This window comes from Magallana gigas, chromosome 1, assembly GCF_963853765.1.
Source record: "Magallana gigas chromosome 1, xbMagGiga1.1, whole genome shotgun sequence".
Classification (NCBI taxonomy): domain Eukaryota; kingdom Metazoa; phylum Mollusca; class Bivalvia; order Ostreida; family Ostreidae; genus Magallana; species Magallana gigas.
Genome location: NC_088853.1, coordinates 20605346 through 20619708, shown reverse-complemented (window position 1 = coordinate 20619708; position 14363 = coordinate 20605346). Strand labels below are relative to the sequence as shown.

General features: G+C 30.9%; 1 long non-coding RNA gene across 1 annotated transcript; it reads left to right on the top strand.

The window, feature by feature from the left end:
• Positions 1–3761: 3761 nt before the first annotated feature.
• LOC105319257 (uncharacterized) lies at positions 3762–8281 on the top strand. Its single transcript, XR_010711579.1, has 3 exons — positions 3762–4304; positions 7777–7950; positions 8030–8281. It is a non-coding gene; the product is annotated as an uncharacterized lncRNA (long non-coding RNA).
• Positions 8282–14363: the final 6082 nt, after the last annotated feature.

Genomic DNA, 14363 nt, shown 5'->3' with positions numbered 1-14363 from the left:
TATATTCAAGGATTTTCATGGTATGTCTTTGTTGACATTTTGAATCGGCAAAATGACGATGGCATTTTGGAAAGCTGGCTAATAATCATCATTAAAAGAAAGATATTCAAATTAAACTTATGAAGAAAAATACGATTAAAAAAAGAAATGAATATTGAATTCCAACTTAATTTATAATGCAGACTAAGTTTTTTCCAAAAAATATAATCGTCTTACTTCTTCATTGTTTACAACACCTTAAATTATATATAATTTGATAAAGCAATAAAATCCATCACAAATGTGTTTTTCCTTCACAAAATCTAATTAATCGTGTCAAGATAAATAGATAAATAAATAAACAACAGCTCACTTGTTAAAAAAATGATAATATTGAAATGATAACATTTAAGAAAATAACATTTTGAATTACATTTTAAACTATTCTCATTTTAGTACCAATTGCCAACAATGAAGTCATTCAAGTTTGGGTTCAAGGGGAAAAGGTCGGAGGTCATTGGATGTTTGATGACGGAACTCCAATACCCGAATATTGTCGCATCCAAATGAGTAATGGTTCATCAGAAGTACATCTCCGGGCATATGGGTCCACGTCCTTTAAATGTGTTGATGCTTCTAACGGCGGTCAATTTAATTATTCTTGTGAATACCATCGCCTGTTGGTCTTCTAGGGTTGCATGAGAATATTAATCGAACCTTTGCATTAACAATATGTTGATTCTACTGAACATTTAAGGTAAAAATCTCGCCCTGCTCGTGTTTGTCTCTCTGATATTAAACTACATTTTTGACTTGTAAACGCTTCTTATTTGGCTTGCATTTTCAGAGATTTAAATTTAAAAAGATCATATATAGAGAGAAACGCAACTATTGTAGAATATGAAATATGCATTGCTAGGAATCTCCGTTTCACTATGAATCAATAAAGAATTCTATTGTGTTAATACAAGTATAAAACATAACATTGACAATACAGTGTCTTTGACAATTTACACACGTTTTCACGAAATCGTTTCCTGCATTGACACTGTTTTAGCAATTGTTAAAGGAACAAGTATAGTTTTTTTTAATTTGTATAGACTAATCCGATATAAAAAAAAATGTTTTATCAATGTATGTTTGTGTAAAAACTTAAACATGTATGTGTGAATTCGTAAAAATGTGTCCATACCTTGTCACACAATTGCAAAATAACGCTTTTTTTTTTTACATAATACTCAGTCTGTGTTCGTTAACCTAATATCACTATATTTTTGTATTTTTAAAAGATAAATTGTTAGCTTTTCAGAATTGTAATCTCCAATACAGTACACTGTATCATGGGCTAATTTGTCTATCTATTTCTTAAAATGGATTTAGCAGTAACAAATTCTCTAATATTAAGACATTCAGTATAATAAAATAAATAATGCCTGTTTGGGAGAATAACAGTTGAAATTGACACCCCTCGAAAACCATTGTCAACCTCCGCTTCGCGTCGGTTGACAATGGTTTCCTCGGGGTGTCAATTTCAACTGTTACCCTCCAAAACAGGCACTATTTATATATTACCCTTTTTCTGATATGGAAAAGTAGCCCCCATTTGCTTTTGATCTATTAAATTCAATTCTAAAAAATCTTTCCGGTATAAAATTTGTTTTAAATAGCTTCCGTATTCCTAACGATTAAATGTATCTTTCCATCAGAACATTAGTTGATATTCGTGGTTTTTTTTTAAATGTGCTTGTCCCCATAGACCTCAAATACAATCTTCATTAATGAATTACTGCTAAGTTAATGACATTTTTGAATGTTTATCTCATTTAATTTTTTTCTACTCTAAAATGCTTGAATTAATATAATAGTATTTAATAGATGGCTGATATTCAAAGTTGGAATTATTAGGTCCTAAAATGGATTGGATGGATTACCTTAATTTTGAATATTTATCTTTTAGTTACAAATTGCCTCTTCTTAAAGGAATAAAGATAAAAAAGAAAAATCCAGTTATTTTTTTTTTTTTTTTTTTTTTTTTTTTTTTTTTTTTTTTTTTTTTAGAATTGTTTGCACAGGGAATAAAACTTTAATCAATTACTGATTTGTGTGACTGTTATTCAATTCAACAGAAAAAAACTTTTGATTTTATTTCGTTTTGGGAAAGTGTAAACGTTGCTTCATTATTTCTCTTAAAATATTCTTAATCCATAACGGATAAAACCATTCTTACAGTACAAACTATTTGATGTAAAGTCTAATAAAATGTGTAAACTATGATCTCAACTAATCGTGAGAGAAGCGAGCGCTACCGGCAAGGTGTGTGTGAATAGAAAATTCGGACCAGTTGCGCATTGATTCAACGGATATTTTTTGGCGTCTGTTACTCGGACCAGTAATGCCATGTTTTTATCGGACAAACAGTTCCCTGTAAATATGGTTACCCATTTCACACTCTCACGAAAAGAAGATAAAAATCATCAATGACAATGTACATGCATTGTAAATATACTACTGACACAACGTAATTCAATAACATAAGACTTAGTTATCGGCCTTTCAAATGAATGCACAATGGACTTCTTACACATTGATCCAACAAAAGTTTTTCGGCGTCAGTAAATTTCAACCTACAATGCAATTCCAAAAATGGTGTTCTCACTTTCTCGCAGGAATAAAAGTAAAACTTTTGAGATAAAATATGTAATTTCAAGAACATCATTCTTTTAAATAAAAAAGCAGTATATTTCGCCGATTTTTTTTCAGGGTAGTTTTTAAAGAGACAGACGACATTTGACCAATGTGAACTTTGACCCCACAATAAGGGGAAATTACTCTAACTAGTTATTGTACATCTGCTGAAATATGAAAACCAAAATCTTCTCAAAATCAGAGCTAACGAATGGGGACAATTCTTCAAAGACAGGAAACAGTTGTAACTTGCTCTCATTTGGATGAATGCCCACATCTATTTATTCACCATATTAACGGTAATTTAAAGGAATTTGTTTTAAAAGGGGCGTGGCAGCCTCATTAAAAAAACCTTCACGAATCTTCAATTCCGGGATGAAGAATGGGGAATACGTAGTATACCTTTAGCTCTTTAGCTACGCAATGGTACCTTTGTTTACACTTCTATTTATTACATGCTTTCAAAAGGGGGGGGGGGGTCCTTTTTCCTTATATGATCAACAACTTTTTTATACGTAAATTAACAAAAAATATTTTTTTTAAAGTCGTGTGTGGGGAAAGGGGTGGGCAACTCGATCTATGATAGGTCAGTTCTTTATATGTAAGTTTAAGAAAAATGTCTGATGCAAGAAAAGAGGAAATTAACTGCAATGAACATTATGTTTAAATCTTTATATCTTGATTATTCAACAGCATTGTATCTGAGATAAATTCTACTTATAAATAAATGAAAAAAACTTATAAATTATGAATAATAAGATTTACTGAAAAAAATAGGTTCGTTTTAATTTATTTACGTTACGTTGCTACTTTTATTGTTATTGATTTATCATAATTCATTATTTGATCACATTCTGCGCTCGCTCCAACGGTCGCACTCTTAAACAAAATATGCCTGAGATGGATTTTTTTCTTTTAAAGAGGATGGAATATGCTCTTTACGGAAAAAATAAACATTGGAGTTTGAAGCGAAGTAGTAAATCAATATTCCCCTTTAAAAGACAAAAAAGAAACAAATTAATCTTTCAAGCTAAAATCAAAACACTTCAACTTCTTTACAAAAAATGTTGTATAAAAACAGTAATATTGATGGCAGGAGCCATAATGTCTGATAACATTCAATTGATTTTTTATAAGAGCTTTTCATATTTTCTTTGTAATTGAGTAAAACGGTGGAAAAACAAACATTAGAATCTTAAGACCACAAAAAATAAAAAAAATACATTTAAAAAGAAAAAAACCCCACAGATTTCAAATCATATTTATTTAAGTAAACACGTGAGACTTGGTGAAACACAAATCACCAGGCAACTACAAGGGAACCTAATTCAACTCTTCAAGGCCTCTTCGTAAAATGTTACATAACTTTTTTCGAACGTGTTTTCTCATATATCTTTTGATAAGCGACTCGACGCAATGGGTGAATTTGTACGGTGAGAAAACAGCGACTTATCCTAAATCTACTTGTTCTGAGATTCCGTACAACGTTTCGAGTGCAGCGAGTTGTTTTCAAAAATGCCTGGGGACCTTAAGAATTCATTATATGTTCAGTTACAGCAATGATCAACAGACTTGCATGTGTTGTGCAGATTTAAGCGGAGATGACCTTGTAAGTCCCCAGTGGATCTCGTTTGTCCCAGGTGAGTGAAAAGACAAGAAAAAAATGAACACAAGCGTCAAAAGAACGGCTGAACACCATTTGTTTTTTTTGCACAAAGAAAACAAAAAATGAAATAAATAAAATACATTTGGGCAAAATCGTGTCATTAGCCTCCTGTGTGTTAAAAGAATTAATACAATGTCATTTTTCTCTTATACATTTTACTTAAATTATGTTTTTTAATAGCATTTCATAATAGGTCTCGTTAAACCTACCTTTAAAAAAAAACATTTATCTTTACTGATTTTCCTAGGTAGATATGGTCACGTAGTGGCACAGCAAGAGGTAATATTACAGCATTTTGATAGTTTCAGTAGTATATTATTACAGTATAACTCTTTATAAAAATATGTTCATTCGAAATATTTCCTCTTCTAAAACTATTTATGAAGTTGATATATTAAAAAATGCCCTGAGCGCAAAATTTATCTTGTGAATTATGTACTGACAAATTGTTGCCAAACCTGTTTGATAGTTTGAAATGACAAAAAATGTTGACTATATTTGAGTGTTACATAAATATAAATAACTCCCTATGGAGTTATATAATTTTTCCCTCAGCGGCAAATATCATTAGTGTTGCCCCCAACTCTAGCCAACATTTTCATAAGTTATTACAATTTCAATATGACTTAATATTGTAAATTCACTAAATGACTAATAATAGTAGTCTATATGCGAATAGTCAATAATTGAAATGAAAGCTTGTCTGCCAAATTTTATATCAGAGAAATGATATTGAGAGTATGGGGAAAATATCACTAAACACCGGTGGATAATATTGATATTATAAAATGGACTGAGCTTATAATTAAAATCATGATTTCAGTATCTGGCTAAGAAAATAACGGAATTTTGGTAACATATAATTTTTTGATAACAAAACAAATTTCGCTTTTTTGGGCAACATTGGTCGTTAGTTTCCTTGAGACGAATGTAATGCATATAAGTATTAAGCGGCGTTTCAAAAAAAATTGTCCTTAGTATTGTTAATGTCGCATTGATAGGTTGAAACTGAAAATACTGTTAAACTAAATTCATTATTATACTTTCTTGTTAAATACTGAAATCTGATTAGATAGACGCAGTTTATTACTCGTTCTACATGTATTACCCTATGCGTTAGCAACACGCCTGTGAACGTGTAACACAACGAATTGTTACACGCTCGTCGGTTGACAACTGTTACCCTCCCGAACAGCACTGTTTATATTATGTTATCAATTGTGCCCAATTGATAGCAGACCTATTTTTGTATTCTTATAAAGCAGAATTTATTCAAAAGTTTGTACTTTAAAAAACAAATTACTCGCTGTGGCCTTCAACTCCATATTCAGGTATATCGACGATATATTATCAATTACCAATTGTTATTTCTATACTTACGTCGACTCAAACTATCCCAGTGAACTTGAAATAAAAGATACCATACAGAGTCTGTGTCATCTGTTTCATATTTGGATATTTTACTGGAAATGGACATTTGACATGAATGGTAACCTAACAACAAAACTTAATGACAAACGCGATGACTTCAATTTTTCTATAGTCCTTACTTATGTAGCAATATACCGTTATCATCTGCCTATGGGGTTTTTGTCTCTCGGTTCATTCGATACACAAGGGCTTGCTCTTCATATGAACAGGTTCTAAGGCGAGGCAAGCTACTGAAAAACAGGTTGATAAAATAGGACTATCAACAGTCTGGTTTGAAGTCTTCTTTTCGTAAGTTCTATAGTCGATTAAGCGACCTTGTCAGCTAATACAATCTGCCACTGGGTCGCATCATTACTGACGTTTTTCATACGTGATTGTGAGACCATAATTAATCGCCTAATTGTCTACGGACTTATCCGTTTTTTTTCCCGATTACGACAAAGAGCACACGACGGGCGTGACCGGTCAGCAGTGGATGCTTACTCTTCATAGGCACCTGATCCTAACTATCTTTTTAGAGGTCCGTGTTACCTTGCTTTGAATGTGTATTTCGTTTTATGGATTTTTGAGATGTGTGACTGTTTGTTATTGTCATTATTTTGTCAACAAAGTATTAAGGAAGGAGTCTTTTCATTATCAAACATACTTCTTATAATAAGAAATGCATGAAATTTTGACACAGTCAAACGGATCATATTACTTAATGATTCTATCAGTTTAATTAAATTTGACCTTTTTGTTTTCGGATAAAGGTCAGGTCAAGGTCACTACCTTTTTCCTCAACGTAAAGAATGATAAAAATAAGTGTAGCTGTTTATAGTTCTGTAGACATTTGTTTAAGATTTGAAGATTCAAATCTTCAATGAAATCATAGACCATGAGAGTGTCTATCAGCTTATAATACTAAATTGGAATAAATATTTGTACTAAAATTGATATTGCTTAGCCCGCATTTCCTCTAATTTTCTTAAATTTTGAAGAAATTTTGATTATTTGTTTATGCTTCCAATAATAAAATATTTCTAATTTTTGTGTATAATGAAGACTTTATATAAAGATATAAATTGACAGAAAATCTAATATATTGACCATTTCATAAGAGAGAAAAACTGATTTTAGTGATTTTTTCACAAAAATCAATGTATAGAATGGGCGCTTTAAAAAGCTTATAAAAATGTTATTTGATAGGCAAATCATATTTTAAAAACATATTCTGAAACCCAAGTATCATATCATTAGTTCACATTAGTAAAAAAAAAATCCAACATTATTGTTATTGTTTTTAAAATGCTAAAACAGACTCATTATATATATAATCTGCAGCAATTCTGAATTGCGCAACATGTGATATTTTCCTACGCCAACATTACGTCAAAAATATAGTCCTTGTTCCATTCTAAACATTGATTACATTTTTCTATGCCAAGTTGTATAATAGTAAAAAAGAAAGAAAAATATACTATTTTAATTTCCTTTCATCTTGATTTAAGAACAATTAATCAAATTTACGTTTGACAAGTCGAAAACCAGAAAAGACTCCTTCCTTAAAATGGCACATTTTTGAAAAACGTGCGTTTGTTTAATTTTGAACAACAAATATATCATAATAGAAATCAATAGATTTTGCTAAAGTGTCATAATGTGGCGTAGTTACAATTTAATTTTCAAAATACTTTTCATATTTTGCTTTGTTTCTTATTTGTATTTGTATGTTATTATTTATTTATTTATTTTTGCTTTGAAATGTACTTAATATAGTAAAAGCATCAATTATACAGAAAGCAAAAGGATGACGAGTGCACCATGTGATGATAAGACCAGAGAACGACTTTTAAAAACTTAGTTTATGTGTTTTCACCCCTTTTCCTTCATCTGTTCAAGTTACATAAACAGTAATAGTTAGTACATCCTGTGCAATGAATTTAAACCTATGGACACCTTTTAAAAATGCTTCCTAAGTCAATATTGTCTAGTTACATGACAAACATATAAACTTCTTTCATTCATTGTTTCAGTTTTGTGCAAAGACGGGTACTTTACATATAACTATACAAATACCCAGATCTGTCTGAAGTATGTTTCAACCCCTTCTACGTACCAGGAAGCTACGGAATATTGTCAAGCAGATGGTGGGGACCTCATCAGACTCGATAGTAAACGGAAACACGACATAGTGACGGACTATCTACGTAAGTATTGATGTGATGGATTTGGTCAAACAAGACATATACTTTTGGTATCTTACATATCCATTCCTTCAATGTTTAGTTCCTTTAGCCAATGGTTCCACAATTGATGTGTGGATCCAAGGAACAAAAGTGGGGAACGAGTGGTTCTTCCATGACGGATCCAGGATGCCAGAAGACTTTGAGGCGATCTGTCCACTCGCTTTGAACAACAACGTAAATGAAATACATCTTCGAGTGCACGGGTCCAGCACATTTCCCTGCTGGGACATGGTGCCAACCCGTAGGTATAGTTTTCTCTGCGAACAATACCGCCAATTTACTATATATTAATAAAGTGATTTACACGTGATTTACAAGTATATTTGTTTTGCTTTGGGGAAATATCGAAAAACAGTGAATTGTATTTATTTCATACATGCTTTCATATAGTTAAATGTTTACATATTTACGTGACGTTATAAAAGGCACAACACTTTATATGTGTCCCAATAACACAAGAAACAATAATCTAGTTTCACTAATCGTAATTTAACAATGTGATACTATTTAAACCAAACATGCAACTTACGCGATCGATACAGATATCTAATATGTGTAAATATTAAGACTATGGATGATACAAACTACTGTGGATTTAATACATCTCACTCCATGCAATTAATATTATATTGATAAATATATTATTTGTTAATAACAAATAAATCATATCTCACTGGCCAGTAATCAATGCCAAATTGCTTTGATCTTTTAAAAAAAAAAATAATCTGACGAAACACCGATGCACTTAACAAATTCCCCACCCCGGCCATAAATGGACCCGCAAACTCACTGTTGTCGATAACTATTTAAAGAAAGGATCGTTATTCAGTCAACTCAACTTGTCGTTCATTACCCATTAGGGTAAGTCAGCAAAAACAGGGATGTGATTTTTTGTTTTTAAGTAGCTATAAATATATATTAATATGCATCCATTTTATCGCCTGCGTGCGGTAAAAGTCAAACAGATAATGGCCATGTTAATATTAACAAGTTTGTATTTACTACACGACAGTTAAAAAAAATACCAATCTACTATTGGTCTTTGTAGATAGGTAAGGTAGGTAATGCTGTTCAAATGCAAAATTTGATTTTCAAGCAAAGAAAAAAAGGATCGACATTGCTTAAAAAATCCATATCTTTAATTAATCTACAAATAGTATTCTTTCAGCGACCTTTTTATAGTTTGCACGGTGGAAAAAACCCAGCAAACTATCCTAAATCATTTTGTCGTCAAACTTCAAATTCTTTGAATGCCGCGAGTTGTTTTTCTAAGGTTACAGGAAACTGCACAAATTCTGAAACTAAGACATTATTCAGCCAAACGTGTTGAAATTTTATCAGGACCCGACACTTGACGTTCTAGACGGCATTATAAGTAAATGAAATGAAATGATACTTGTTAAATGAATGCATACAGAGTTTCTGTGGTTTTTAATAAAGTTATGATTTTAACTCTTCATGTACGCCTCATGAGGGGCCCACCAATTTTTAGTTATAATTACGTTATTGTAAGGGTTCTTGAATTATCATTTACATGTAGCCTATGCTCCTGTGTTTAGAACATTATTTATTTGGACATTTTAGTGTCTAAAAATGCACGTTATGAGACTTTCAAATGCGGGTTGTTTTTGGTTGTCATGACGTACATGTATGGTTGCCGTTGTTCCTCATCGCAAAGGTAACGATTAAAAATTAAATGATGAAATACAAATTTCTTATACATGTACCAAGACATCTAATAATTTTTAGTATCTACACAGGGAGATTACACATAGTCCATTGGTGTTTAAATGAATCATAAAGGGTTAATGCATTAATACATGGTGTTAACACACATACTTTCATTTTGTTAACACGTTATCACTTAATGTCAAAATTACATTACTTGATGCGAAAATATCATAACGTTTTGTCTAAATTTTATAACGTGATGTGAATAAATCTTTACATTATTCCGTGATGTATACGCTCCATTACTTTAAGTCGAAACATCATTCCGTTATACAAACACAAAATACTTGGCCTTTGTATATCTGGAAATACCAATGGTGAAGGAGTGCTTGATATTATTTCAAAGAACAATTTTGCCTAGTCATCAATCATAAATTAGAAAACACAGCTTTTTTCTCTATAGAAATATTAACAATTGATATCAATAATCCCCTTATTGATCCTCTCTTTAGGAAGCCTAATGGGTAATGAATTTTCAGATTTTCAGATCTACCTGAAATATTCAGATCTGAGTTTCAACATAGAAAGTCTTATCAAGTAAAGATATATTCCATTGAATAAAGGTTAAAATAATTTTCTACATTTTTATACAAAGAAGATCGATAAAGATTGATTGTTGCCACGACCATCCAGACCTCTTTCATTCGATTGGTACGGAACTTTATAATGGTGCGACGGTGAATCAATTCAACAGAAAATGCATTTATTTTATTTCGTTTGGCGTTAATGCAAACGTTGCTTTAAAACTCATCTTAAAATATCCAAAATTCATCACCGACAGAATTATTCTCACGGTACAATGTGTTTGCATGTTAAGTCAAATAAAATGTCTAAAATGTGACGACAATTGCAACAAAATTATCTTGTTTGTATAAAATGCCTGCGATTGATTTATTTTTCCTTTAATGGAAGATGGGATATGGTTTTAAGGGGAAAATACAAACATTGGAGTCTGAAACAAAGAAGAAGTAAATTAAAAAAAACACAAAAAAGAAGCAAATTAATCTTTTATAGTAAACGAAAAATTTAATATATTTATCTTCAAATATTAATCTTCAAGTCTCTTATATAGAGACAAAATTAAAACACTTTTAGACCTCCTCATTCATAATGTTCAATAACATTTTTTTTATAAGTGACGCAATAAACTTGGAGAATTTTAAAAGTAGGAAACAAAGCAAAATCATTGAATCTTTTAAAGTAAACGCAAACTGAAATACTTTTATCTTCAAATATAAACATCAAGCCACTCATATAGAGCTAAAATTAAAATATTTAAACCTCTTAACACATCATGTACAATAACTTTTTCGATAAGTGACGCAATAAAATTGGAGAATTTTAAAAGTAGGAAAAAAGCAAAATCGCCTGACTTATGTCAAAATCTTGATGTTTTGTAGTTCGGTTAGTGTTTTTTGAAAGATGCCTGAGAACTTACTAGGTCGTATTTAGAGTGGGTTTAGGGACTGCCTGGCTTGCAAAAATGACTATATGAATGTGTTTTGTCATGCGTTTTTCTAAAATATGTTTCTGAATATAAATCAATTGACAAAACATCTTATTGAAATGGTTTTCTTTTATTTAATAAATGAGTTACAGTAACATGTTTAATAAAATGGCTGATTTTTTAAAGTTGTTTACTAATGAATTGATTATGTTAAGCATTATTGCGCATTTCAAAATCAAAACTAGATAATATTAACACACATATACTCCTGACAGACATACAACGGCAACACAAGTAACGCCCCCTCCCCTCTATTTCCCCCACCTTTTGACCCCCGTTTGTTGTTTTAATAAAATAATTTTAGAAAGTATAAATCACTACCTTTTCTGTATATAAATATCAATTTGATGATCTGAAAAATGCCTATATACTTTAATTTCCAAAAGAAAAGAGAGAAACGAACGATAAATCTTGTCCTGATTAGTCATTTTACAAATGAAGAGAACGGGGTCTGAAACATGGTGTTAAATTACAGACGGGGGGGGGGGGGTCCTATACCTGTGTTTATGTGTTTATGAATATAAGATGAGCTGGTATTGGATATTTTTAAGAACATCAGATCGTATAATTCTCTTTGAAAAAAGGAAGACTAGCTGCTTTGAAAGGATAGAATGCGACTAGATTATTTGTAAACATATGACATCGAAGTTTTAGACGGTGGTCATTTATTATAATAACCTGCTTCTATTGTTATGGTACTGGGTTATGTATTTCTAAATGTATCCTAGCGGCAGTTTATCAATAATATAGGTTAAGTCATTGTTGGAAATAAAATGAATAGTATTTTCTGTTGATGAACGCAAAGATTATCCTTGTGCTACACCAGACGTAGATGTAATTTATGGTATCATGAAATATCAGTGAGGATGCCTTATAAAATATCCCGTGGTCTCCAGAGTAACTGCTTTAATTACTAAGTATAGTTTATCTCTAATAGTTTGATAAATTCGATGAAAATTTGGAATGTTGCAAAAATATACAGAGAAAACTTTAAATAAGTAAAACTATTTTATCAATTTTAAGTACATGTTATGTAAGCCGGTAGCGGAGCTGCTGTGTATAAGTTCCCTTGTATCCATTAGCGTGAACCAGCGCGCCCCACATGTAACAGAGTGAAAGAATGACGAAATTGCTTTTTTGATTGTGTATATACATGCACTGTAATTTCAAAATGTTTTTACTTTAACAGATTTTTCACATTAGAACAGGAGAATCATAAAGATGATATGGGACACCTGTTGACATTTATGTGAAAAAAAAGGCATTTATAATCAAAATAATATCCCTCTTTTAGAATTTTTCTATTTTTTAGCACTTTAGTAAAGAAAAGTGTTCTAACATCTTTTTGGTAAAATTAAAAATAAAACATTATTAACCTATACTTACCTGAAAAAAGATAAGAACTGTGACTTAATTCGTAAATTTTAATAATGTTAAGTAATAGTGAGCTTGAGGTAAGAGCTTGTTTCCTTTTTGTTACTACTATATTCTTTTAGTCTCGACCCTGGAGTTATCAAACAATATCTCTAAACAAGTTATCTTAATTCCATTCATCAGTTTGCTTAAAATACATCAAACCTAGAAGCTATAAATGCATAAATACTGTTTCTGAAGGTTTATAATTTAGCTACAATTGTTCACACATAGTCGAATTGCTACATTTAGTAAACATGTTCTAAACAAGCAGTCATTTACAAAAATGACATTTTCTTTTGTACATGTATATCATGAGGTTGCAAACACTTTACTTTTTGGAAAGTAGAGTGTCTTCTTCACCATGCAAATAATTTTGATTGGTTATTTTGAAGAAAAAAAAATTGACAACTTGCAGTCATGCTACCGAATTTCAGTACTGTCAGTACTTTGATAATAAAATAAACTTAGTCATGTTTCTATTAATTAGTAAATATTGATGAAAAGATATATGCAGCATTAATTTGTACTCGACTTGCTGTTTCTTAAGTCACGGACAGTTTTATATCTATTCATAAGTAAGTTATTTTTTATGGGTAGTATGTGGAAAAAAATATCGTTCGAGTTATATGAATAAACATTGCAGAAAGCATAAAATGTATTTAATAAACAATATTGCTGGGTATTTTACCTAAAAAATTGATATATTAGTAATATCAATGGCACTTTGTTCATCATTATATCCAGCAATTTTGTTCAAAGATGTCTTTCAATGCTCTCAGGCTCGAAGAAGACAGTCTTATCAGAATTTAACAAAAGTATGGTTAAATTTGTTAATATAGTGTTAAAAATGGATCTAATATGTAATTATTTCGCTTTAATATCATGTAAGGAAACACAAGAGGACTTTAGTCTCATTTCAATGTTTATTTTGTTTTTGTAAAATTCTTAGAATTTTTAAAGAAGTATTTAAGATTGTTTTCATATCCATTTTATCTTCCAGTCTTATAAATTTCCCACGAACATGACAAAAGTAAAATAAAAAAAAAATATTGCTTCGTCAAAGAAAAAGTCAATAAAATTGAAATATTCAAACAACATAGTGTCTAGAAATATTTCATTTCAAGAACTTATTAGATGAGATGTTTGCCGATTTTTTTTTTCTAAGCAACGTTGATGTTTTTAACGATTTCTCATACAACTATAAAAAGTATGCCTAGAGATTTAAATCATTTTTGCTTATGCAGTTCTCCTCATATGGTCATGTATATCTTTTTAGACGTTACTTTATAGAAAAGAATATGATACCAAAGACTTATTTATTTATATGTTTGGTTTTAAAATCTATCCACAGCGGATCAAGCGTCTTCAAGAGTTTTTATGGCATTAAAACAAACGAGTATCCAAAAGAATCGTGTCACAGAATTGATAATATAAGAAGTAAGGGCCAATGTCTAGGAACTTGCGTAATTTCAATGGATAGAATCGTCATGATCAGCCACGATGAATCCACAAAAACTTGTATGTGTTGCAGTGACATGACAGGAAGTGACATATCTGGTCCAAACTGGAGGTCCTACGTTCAACGTAAGTATCTATGTTTTATGAAATAGAAGTTATTTCAGAATAATATGAAGTTATATATGTGCATCAAAAACAAGTTTTGATTTGAGCGCTCTTATTCCAAACGTAGAACGTATAAACATTCGTATAATGTTTAGAG